Raw genomic sequence first — 10,573 nt, 5'->3', positions numbered from 1 at the left:
CTGATTTCCAAGGTGTGAATGCTCCCACTGACGATTTAGCAATCTGCTCTCAGAGCAGGTACCAGCTGCTTCCTGCCCACCCCTGCTTCTTCCTCTCTGAGATTTTCTGCAGAATTACTTTGGCTCTAATTGGCCTAGTCTCCTCTGTTCCTCAGGTTCCCATTTTCCCAGGCTCGAGTAGGCAGGGTGGGGGCGCTGGTCACTGAATCCTGGAGAAAATCCCAGAGTAAAGGCAAGGGAAGGCATCATGAAGACTGATGAGGGAACTGGAAATGTTTAACCCATGGAGGAGAAGATTTAGCAGAGATGGGACATTTTCAAAGACTTGAAAGCCTGCCCTAAAGGAAGAGAATTTGCCTTGTTATTGCCTGGCCCCAGAGGGGAGAACCAGGTGTAGTATGGTTCAGGGGGATAGATTCAGAGTCAGAGAATGCAGATTGGAGGCCAGGCTCTGCCACTCCCTCTATCAAGGTGTAAGACATGGAACCTCTCTGGGACTCAGTTTCCACATCTGCAAAATGGAGAGGAGGGGAGGAGAGAAGGTTGGTATTGGATGATTTCTAAGGTCCCTCCTAGCTCTAAACCTATAATCCTAAGGTATGGGTAGAAATGTTTTTGTTTTGCTGTAAGAAAAAAAAAAACTTCCAAGAAATTTGGGCTGTCCGAATAGATAGGCAGCCTGGGTAGGTGGTGATTCCCCTGTCATTGGAGGTCTTCAGGTAGAAACTAGGAGCTGAAGCTGAAATATTCTGGCCAAATAATAAGACAGGACTCACTAAAAACACCATTTCTCTGTTTTGGGGAAAGATGGAAGACAAAAGAAAAAGAGAACAGCAGAGGATGAGATAGTGTCATGGAAACATTGAACTTGAACTTGAACTGACTTACAGAAAGAAGAATAGAATAGAAGGGCCATGGGGTCACAAAGAGTCTGACATAACTGAACACCAACAAAAAATAGTCCAGGTGAGAAGTGAAAGTCCCCTGAACTAGGGTGATAGATTGTTATGAGTGGAGAGAAGGGGACAATGACAGGAAATATTTTGGCAATAGAATCTATACTTGTCAGCTCATCTCATTGGGGGAGGGGGAGAAGGGAGAGTCAGTGAAGCCAAGGTTGCAGGCTTGAGTGACTGGAAGGACCATGATGCCCTGAATGATCCCCTGATGGGGATATTTGGAAAGAGAGTGGGTTTGGGGGAGGGAAAAGATAAGCCTGTTTTTGACATGTTGAGTTTGGGATACTTATGGGATATCCAAATGGAGGTGTCTAACAGACCATTGGTGATATAGGACTGGAGCTCAGGAGAAAGACTAGGTCTGGATAGATGGGTCTGGGCATTATCTACATAGAGTAGATAATAGAACCTCTAGTTAGGAAGGCCAGAAAAATCACAAACAAGCAGGACCTCTGAAAGTTATATGCTGATTTAGTACAGATTTTTTTTAAAAAGCAAGCTGTATAGAATGGATGCAGGTATGGTTTCATGTATAATCCTTTCTGTCTTACTATGTGTGTAGAAATGCTCGTTTTATATGGTATTTGTTAAATTTAGAAGAAATTTTTAAACCGAAACTGTGGGAACTGATGAGATTACTAAGAGTGCAGTTGTAGAAAAAGAAAACAAAAGAGCTTCGGGGGATGCCCATGGTTCAGGAAACAGATGATGATGCAGCAAAGGATTCTGGGAAGTAATGGTGAGAGAGGTCAAAGGAGAGCCAGGAGAGTAATGTAAAAAAACCCAACAGGAAAGAGTATCCAGGAGAAGAGAATGATTGGTGTCCAAAGCAGGAAAGAGGTCAGGAGGGATAAGTACTGAGAAAATCTAATTTAGAAAATAAGATATTATAGCCTCATAGATTAAGAGCTAGAAGGGATCATGGAGACCATTGAGTTCAGAGATGGGGCATATTTGTAGGGAACAGGGAAAGAGGTAGTGAATGGGGAGTTAGTAAATGGAGAAAGACAGAACACTAGAAGTAAAGAGAGGACAAGCATCTAGAGGAGACAAGAAGAGATGTGAACAAGGGGACTGGACAAGAAGGGCCACATCTTCCTCAGACACTGGGGCATAGGGTGCTTTCCCATACAATCTACTGTCTCCCCTAATTTGACCTGAAAATAGGTCTAGGCACCACCCCAGGCTGCGCTCCCCAACCCTGGGCCTCCCCAAACAGCTTCCTGTTGTTGAGGTTTTATCTCCCGGATGCACCGGGCTCCCCCAAGTACCAGGTTCCTGCCTGGAGACAAGCCTAATCCTATGCCCTTAGTGAGTAGAGGACCCAAGAGGAAGAGATGGCCCTGGACAGTTGGGGTTGAAAGGGAGGGATGAGGCCAAGAGAGGGCTCCCTCCCCCATCAAACTGATTCTCCCACAGAAGCATCCTACATGTCCCTCTAAGTGAACTAAAACTCTAATCCTGGTGAGGTGGAGTGGGATTCTGGGGCCCCGTGATGGGCTAGAGCTGGGGGAAGAAGCCTGGAAACCTTGATCTCCCAGAGGGACCCAGGCCCCAAACAGCTGAGCCCCTGGAGGGTCTGAGAAATCCCTCTCCCCTACTGTGGGAGCAGGAGAGTCTGGGGCCCACATCTAGCTTGGACAGGCATGCCAAGGAATGTGGCCACTGTCCACCCCAGCCCATCCCAAGCCTGGGTCAAGGCAGAACTGGTAACAGGCTAACCCTGGGGTACCAGTCTCTGACCCATGGAGGTTTGAATGCATGGTCAAGAGTGAGCAAATCCATCCTAAACTAAGAGGCCATTTCTCTATTTCCCTCTTCTTCCTTCTTTTCTAATAACTTCTAATGACCCCATTGCCTTCCCTGATGATGTCTGCTTCCTGAAGAAATCAGCCTGGCCAATCCATTTCAGGGGATGGAATCTCTAATCTTCCCTTTTCCCCAGCCCTTGCTGCCCCAATTTCCCCTCTTCTACATGCCCAACCCCCCCCCCCCACTATAGGCAGTGACCTCCTGCTTGGGATGAGGGGAAGGTAGCAAAGGGGCAGCAATTTCACCTTTCTTGTCAGGGGGCACTCTATCAGAATTTCCCAGCCAGAGTTCCCCATTCCTGGGTTCTTTACCTGATTCTCATCTGAAGGAAAATGGAGTTCTAAGAAGTAGGTGGGGACAGAAGAGAAGGAAAAATAAATCCCTTCCCTACTCAAGAGCTTGAAAAGTCTCTAGACCTAAGGATCCTCCTGCCGAGCTGAAACAGAAACCAGAGACAGAAAGCCTGAGGTAGAGACGGACACACAGGGAAACTGAGGCATGGACAGAGAAAATGAGGCAGAAACAGAGAAGCTGGATAGATTACCAAGAGAGTGTCTGATATAGGGTCTTGGCATTGTAGGAGTTTAACAAATGCTTATCAAATCAGAGAGAGAGAGAGAGAGAAATGAAGGCAGACACAGAGACATATAATCAGTGAAAAATAGAAATTAAGAAACTGAGAGATAGAAAAACTGAAGCAGAAAACTGACTCCCCCTCCCCTGTCAGCAGAGTGAGACAGGAAAGGACTATTTATAACTCTCCCTACCAGCCCCTCTCCCTGCTGAGAGGCCCGGAAATGACCCCCATCAGCCTGTGAGACCTACCCCTCCCTGCCCAGGCTGGGGGGCTAAGGTGGAGAACCTCCATGCCCAGCCCCCATGAACACCACCTACCCCAAGCACCAGCATCCATGGACAGCTTCAGACCCCTCTTCTTCTATACCTATTGACCCAGCTACCTTGTGGCTTCTTTCTTCATAGACCTAGGAGGCCAGCTCCCCACCAGTACCCCAACTCCTCGGGAAGCCCATCAAAGGTGAGGGATGGGGGAAAGGTTGGTTGGCTACAGGTACTTTTGAGCAAACTTCCCCCAACTCACTCCTGCAGCCCCCTCTCATGGACTCCTATAGCCAGCCCCCAACATCTTGGGCTCCACAGCCCTGAACCCTCTGTCCTATTCCCTTCCTTCCCTTCTCCTGTCCACCCAACCAAGAGTAAACTCAGCCTGACCCCAGTAATGAAGCAACTAATTTTAGGCTTGTCCTTGCCCCATGGGCCATCTCAGGCAATGGAATCTCTTTTTCTGGGTTCCTGGGCCCAATTCCATCTATCTGCTTGGCTGGCAGCCCCTCCCCTGGGATTTGCACCTCAGTTTCCCTATGACCCACACTATTCCATCTACAGGAAGAGATAACAAGGAGCGGACTAGGTGTGAGTGCTTTTATTCCCATTCTCCTCTCCTCTCTCCCCACCCCCTCAAACTGTGTCAGGCTCCCCCACCCCACGTCCCTGCCCTTTGCACTCCCTGACTGACCCCTGACCCCTGTCCAGAGCGAGCACTCCTGAGCCTGAAGGGGTTAACCCCCAACGTGTTTTTCCGTCCCCAGCCCTCCTCCCCTTCTCCTCCCGGCTCCCTCTCTGTCTGTCTCTGTGTCTGTCTCTCCGACACTTTCAGTCACATCCGCCTGCGGGGGCACAGCTCCCCCAGCTCACACATCCCCAGACTGTGCAGATCTTTCTGATTTCCCCAGGATCTCTCCGTCTGCCCCGGCCAGGCTCTCTGGATCCCGTGCTCCAGGTGAGTGAGCTTCAGGTCCCAGGCTGGAGCTGATTTTTCTTTCTCAGGATTTCTCTCCCCTGCCCCCCCCAACAACAACTACCTCCCCCATTTGCCACTCTCTTCCCCACCCACCCCACTACTACCACTTCCAGTGCAGGCAGGAGTAGGGGCTCCGGGCCGGCTGGGCTGGAAGTGGTTGGAAAGGGAACACAGCTGTTCCCAGCAGGATCCCACCAGTGCCACTCGCACCAACACGTCTGGCCCCTAGTTTAGCCTTTTATGGAAGAGATAGGAGAGGTCGTGGGGAAAATCAATCTAGTGACTGTGAGATGGGGAAGGAAGGAGATGGGGGATAGCCTTGGTCAGTGGCCTGTGGAGGTACCCCCCCATCACTTCTGTCCTCCTAGGCTGCCCCAGAAACAGGCCTGGGTTGGGCTGATTTGAACCCTCTTGGGGAAATAGAGACCAGCTGCCCTGGCTTAATACAAAGCCTGATTGGAACCATATGTGGGATGGGTGTGACTGTGAACAATTGCATGATGCACAATTGTACATGTGTGTGATTTGTGGGATTGCACTGGGATGATACCTGTGTGAGATGGATGACTGGGCAGAATGCACATTAGGTATACCTGTGAAATGTGTGACTATGTGATGTGGCTACAGCTGTAGATCTGTGTGACGGTTTGTGTTTGTGTATCACCAAATGCCGTTGCCTCCTGCGTCACTTGTTTATTGCCTGTGGCTAAATGTCAATGAGACCCTTTTGTGGTTCTTCATTTTCACAGGCAAGTTCACACCATCCATCACTCTGCATTCCTGTTGAGTGTGTGTGCAGGGATGGAGGGTGGGGGAGCAGTTGGATGTGTAAATGTTTGGGATCTTAGGAGAAACAGCAGCACCAGTAAGATGAGCATAGATGAGCTCAGGGAACAAACTTTTAGGTGGTCCATATGGTTCAGTTGTTATTATTTTGTGCTTTATGCCACACATATAGTATGTTGTTCCATAGAAGGGAAATACACTAGGGAAGTAATTGGGCGTGTACGTGTTTGTACATGCACACATGTGTATAGCTGTGTCCAATATACATAGGCATGCACATGGATACACACAGGTGTGGGGTACCTAGAAACAGGCTACCTGCTTTACGAACAGGAAGAGAACAAAGGAAGCCCCCAAGGTGTGAGGTGTGGCTGGCAGCAGGGACAGGGAAATAGGATTCCCATCATCAATCCGTGAATCACAAGGGCCACCGGTCCTGCTCCTGAGGGATGCTGACAGGAACCCAAAGTCTTTGTAGCCTTCTAGTCCAACGCTCTCATTTTACAGAAGAGGAAACTGAGGCTCAGGAGGTGAAGGAACTTTCCCATAGTCACAGAGGTAACAAAGGAAGAAGGCAGGCATTGGAGAATAAGCAACAACAACAATATGTAGCATGTATATATTGCTTTAAAGTTTACCAAGCACTCTACATGTTATCTAATTTGAAGAGTCAGTCAGAGATTAGCACTTCTAATTAGACCCTGGTCCTTTTGTTGGACCCTGAGTGAGAGGCCACAGAGAGATGATAGATAAAATTCACACCCAGAGTTTAGAACCATAAAAGATTAAAGTTGAGCAGGGTCTTAAAAGATAAAAATGTCAGGGCTGGGAGAGCCCTTAGAACACAGAATGTCAGAGCTGGGGAGGGCCTTAGGATAAGGTATGTCAGAGCTGAGAGGGCCTTTAGAACACGGGAGGATATCAGAGCTAAGAGCAACCTTAAAACAAAGAATGGCAGATGTGGGAGGGGCCTTAGAAAAGATAATGGCAGAGATAGGAAGAACCTTAAAACACAGAATGTGATAGCTAGACAAAACCTTAGGAGATAATCTAGTTCAATACCACTACCACCACCACCACCACCACCATCACTCCCAATCTGTAGCAAAACTGAGACCCAGAGAAAGGAAGTGATCTGCCTAAGATCACACAGAAAGTTGAACTTGAGATTGATCTAGGCCGATATAAAATCAACTGGGAAATCCAATTCCAATTGTAAGGTAAGACCCACAGGTGCTCAGAGTGGGGAAAGAGGAGGAAAACAATCTGAAGCCACAAGGGAAGACTTCCTCTGAGAGAGAAGAGGTTCTGTCTACTGAGTGAAGGAGAATGTTCCAGATGGGGGACCAGTTAAAAAGATGGGATCTGGGGGGCAGCTAGGTGGTGCAGTGAATAGAGCACTGGCCCTGGAGTCAGGAGTACCTGAGTTCAAATCCAGCCTCAGACACTTGACACTTACTAGCTGTGTGACCCTGGGCAAGTCACTTAACCCCAATTGCCTCACTAAAAAAAAAAAAAAAAAATGGGATCTGAAGCCCTTCTGCCTGTTGCAAACCTGTAGTGGTGGGAGGTGGACAGGTGGGGGTGGATGGTAAGTTGGAGGAAAGGCCCCAGGGTGCATTGCCAATAAGGTTGACTGCGGCTCCCATATTGGTGGGACTTGGATAGGAGGAAAATTCCCTGGCCTTATAAAAAGGAAAGTCTCATTCTCCAAAGCAGACTCCAGCATCAGGGGCTCCTGGCCCACACTCTCCTCCATCTGCCCCAGCCCACTGAGTTCTAACTCCCCTTTTAGCTGTCCCTCTCTTCTAGTTCTTGGCATTCTCATTATAGTCTCCCCACCCCATCTCAGACGGTGACTCCTTGTTCCAACTCCTTCCCCCAGAGAATAGTGCCTCGGTGAGTTCATGGTTCTGGAATCCCAGAATCCCAGAGCTAGCTGGAGAGTTTAGAGGACCACTGGCCCAAACTCCTACCTGAGTGAGAATCCTTTCCACAGCCTCCTGTACCCATCTGTGGTTCAGTAGCACTCAAACAAATAATCCATTTAATAAAACCTCATAAAAATAGTCCCTGGTTTAAAAAAAAAACAAACAACAGTTCCCAAGGCAGTTAGAAGAATTCAGGGAAATAAAAGCCAGAGGCAAGAAATTTAAATGCAGCCAGAGATGAGGTTAGCTCACATCTCCCCCATTCTGTCACTGGCCCACAACCTCAGCACCAAGTAGTCATTCAGCCTACACCTAAAGACGCATAGCATGGGTCCTTAACCCTTTTCCGTGTCCTGGACCCCTTTGGCAATCAGCCTGGTGAAGCTGAGAGACCCCTTCTCGAATAATGTTCTTAAAGTATAAAATAAAATACATGGGATTAGAGAGGAAACCAGTTATATTGAAATACAGTTGTCCAATTTGAAGTTCTCAGATGCCAAGAACCACTGACAGGAATTTCATTACCTCATGAAATGGGCCCATTGTACCTTGAGACACTATTAGCTATTAGGAAGTTCTTCCATCTGTGGAAATGAAAACTGCCTCTTTTCAACTCTACCTCTGTTGGGCCTAATTATTCCCCCAGGTACCAGGCAGAACATGTCCATCTTTCAATTAGCAGAGAATTGAAGAGAACAGTCATGTGGAGACTAAGTTTTGTCTTCTCCAAGCTAAATATTCCTAGTTCCTTCAAAGGTCTTCCTAAGATATGGTTTCTAGGTCCCTTCTCCATTCCAGTCACTGTCCTCTGGGCAATTGGGGTTAAGTGACTTGCCCAGGGTCACACAGCTAGTAAGTGTTAAGTGTCTAAGGCCGCATTCGAACTCAGGTACTCCTGAATCCAGGGCCGGTGCTCTGTCCACTGCACCACCTAGCTGCCCTAGATGGCCCTTCTTAAATGTGGTACTGGAAACTGGACCTGCTGCTCCAGATGGGGTCTGACCAGGGCAGAGAACCAGGGAACTTCCCCTTCCCTTGTTCTGTTGCTTTAGATATAGCCCAAAGTTGAAGCTAGAAGAAGTCCAGTTAAATGCAAAGAAACACAAGCCCAGCAGCTGGCTACTTAAGATGATAAGCTATTTGACTATAGACACCCATGAAACAGAGAAAATACAAAATGGTTCTCGGTGCCTTGTAGTCCCCTCGTATTTCCATGTGTGATGAGTAAAACTAAATGTGTGGGGTGGTCACCTATTTCTGTCCCAAGTGTAGGGAAAATTAGCTGGGGTTTCTAATATATTTGTTACTTAGAAATTAGAGGCTACTGCACCAGTTTTGAGCATTAAACATTTATTAAAATATATTAGATATTAGTAAAGAAAGAACATGTAGGGGGCAGCTAGGTGGCATAGTGGATAAACCACTGGCCCTGGATTCAGGAATACCTGAGTTCAAATCCGGCCTCAGTCACTTGACACTTACTAGCTGTGTGACCCTGGGCAAGTCACTTAACCCCCATTGCCCCGCAAAAAAAAAAAAGAAAGAAAGAAAGAAAGAAAGAAAGAAAGAAAGAAAGAAAGAAAGAAAGAAAGAAAGAAAGAAAGAAAGAAAGAAAGAAAGAAAGAAAGAAAGAAAGAAAGAAAGAAAGAAAGAAAGAAAGAACATGTGCCTCTGAAAGATAGGAAAGCCTAGCTAGGATCTATGGGAGAGAGAGGAGAAAAAGCCACTTTCACCTACAAGTCTCAGGCCAAAAAGAGGAAGTTCCTGTGCCTCTGACAGTGGAAGCTCCCTGTGGTCTGGAAGACAGGTGGTCCCTCCACACTGCTCCAAGCTAATTAGCTGGGAACATTCAAGTCCATTGATCGACATGACTTGAAGGCAGTCCATGAATAGAACGTGTTGAGGTCAGAGTTCAGATCCTCTGGCCGGAACAAGGCTTTGTGAGGTAACTTCCTGACTCTGGGCTGACCTTAAAAAAAAAAGATCAGCCAGGCTCTCTCAGCAGGGTGGCCCCTGGAAGTCCCAAAACCCCTATTAATAATTTTCTCACACATGGTAATGATGGCAGAGTTGGGGAAAAGGGGACAAAGGTTGCTAAAAATCTCTGGTTTTAGTCTATTTACTGATTGTTGACACAGAAGATCTGACGTCTTTGACCAACAGCCGACCAGTTGAGCTGCTACTGGAAGACCTTGTCAAGTGGGCAGAACTGGCCTCTAACCCGTGAATGGCTGGAGCAGAAACTGAGCAGGCTAGAGACAGGAGAGTCAGTAATCAAATAGAAGTTTCATTTTCAAAATGAAGAAAATTGCTTGCAAGCAAGGACACATGTGCTGGGACCCCACCCCTAATGGGGAGGCCCAAGGCAGTGTGGAGAGATCTTAATAGTTATACTAGTGGCTACCCAGTGAACTATAGCTCTGACAGTGAGGGCTAACAGCAAGAATGTGATGTTTGATTCATTGCAGGACTTTTCCAGTTTGCCCAGTACTTGTCCAGCTCAGAGAACACCTGATGAATTATGTGATTTTGTCAGAAGATGAGATCATCCAGACGATGATCCCAAAGGATTGTTGTCCTGCCAAGCTCAGAACACAGCTTGCCCTCTGGGCCTTAGCTCTGGAAAACAGGGGGTCTCCTAATATTTTGTCAACCTAAACCACGTCTTCGACAGCTGCTGGTTATAAATGAAACTAGAATACTTAAAGACATTGTAGCTAAAAATAATTGCTGAAAAAAATAAATTTTTAAAAATAGCTGAAATTTATATATCGGCTGCAAGGCTTGCAAAGGGCTTTGCACACATGACCTCATTTGGTCCATAGAACAACCCAGTAAAGTAGGTACTTTTATTATCCCCATTTTACAGATAAAGAGACTAAGGATTGCCCAGGGTTACACAACTATTGTGTCTGAGGCTGGAGGTGAGCCAAAGTCTTACTGATGCCAAGTTTGGCCCTCTACCCACTATGCTGTGTGGAGAATTGGAAAGATGGCTCTCAAACTCCCTTCAGAGGAGGCAAATAAAGAGCTCACCAAAGTTGGTTTCAACATGGACCCTAGGAAAAATGAGAAACAGCCTTTCGTGAACTATTGGGTCATCCTGAATCACAGGGCTTCTGATGAAAAGAGTCTACCTTGAATGACCCTTGATTTTACCGCCAACTGATGTAAAAGAGAAAAAAGGAAAGAAGCTCCACAAGGAAGCAGACAAGACCCTCCAAACCAAGTCAACACATACTTGGATATGCCATAACTTCAGTAGA

General features: G+C 47.1%; 1 protein-coding gene across 1 annotated transcript in view; it reads left to right on the top strand.

Annotated features, from left to right (window-relative positions):
- The first annotated feature begins 415 nt into the window (after window positions 1-415).
- The window catches only part of TBXA2R (thromboxane A2 receptor), a 48,270-nt gene continuing 38,112 nt past the window's right edge, over window positions 416-10,573 (top strand). Inside the window, exons 1-2 of the mRNA XM_043976039.1 lie at window positions 416-542; window positions 4,523-4,569. The gene's annotated coding sequence lies outside the window, so the exon portion shown is untranslated. The remainder of the gene's footprint in view (window positions 543-4,522; window positions 4,570-10,573) is intronic.

This window comes from Dromiciops gliroides, chromosome 1 (genome assembly GCF_019393635.1).
Source record: "Dromiciops gliroides isolate mDroGli1 chromosome 1, mDroGli1.pri, whole genome shotgun sequence".
Taxonomy (NCBI): domain Eukaryota; kingdom Metazoa; phylum Chordata; class Mammalia; order Microbiotheria; family Microbiotheriidae; genus Dromiciops; species Dromiciops gliroides.
Note: the sequence above shows the minus strand (reverse complement) of the source record. Positions and strands in the feature narration are given on the sequence as shown.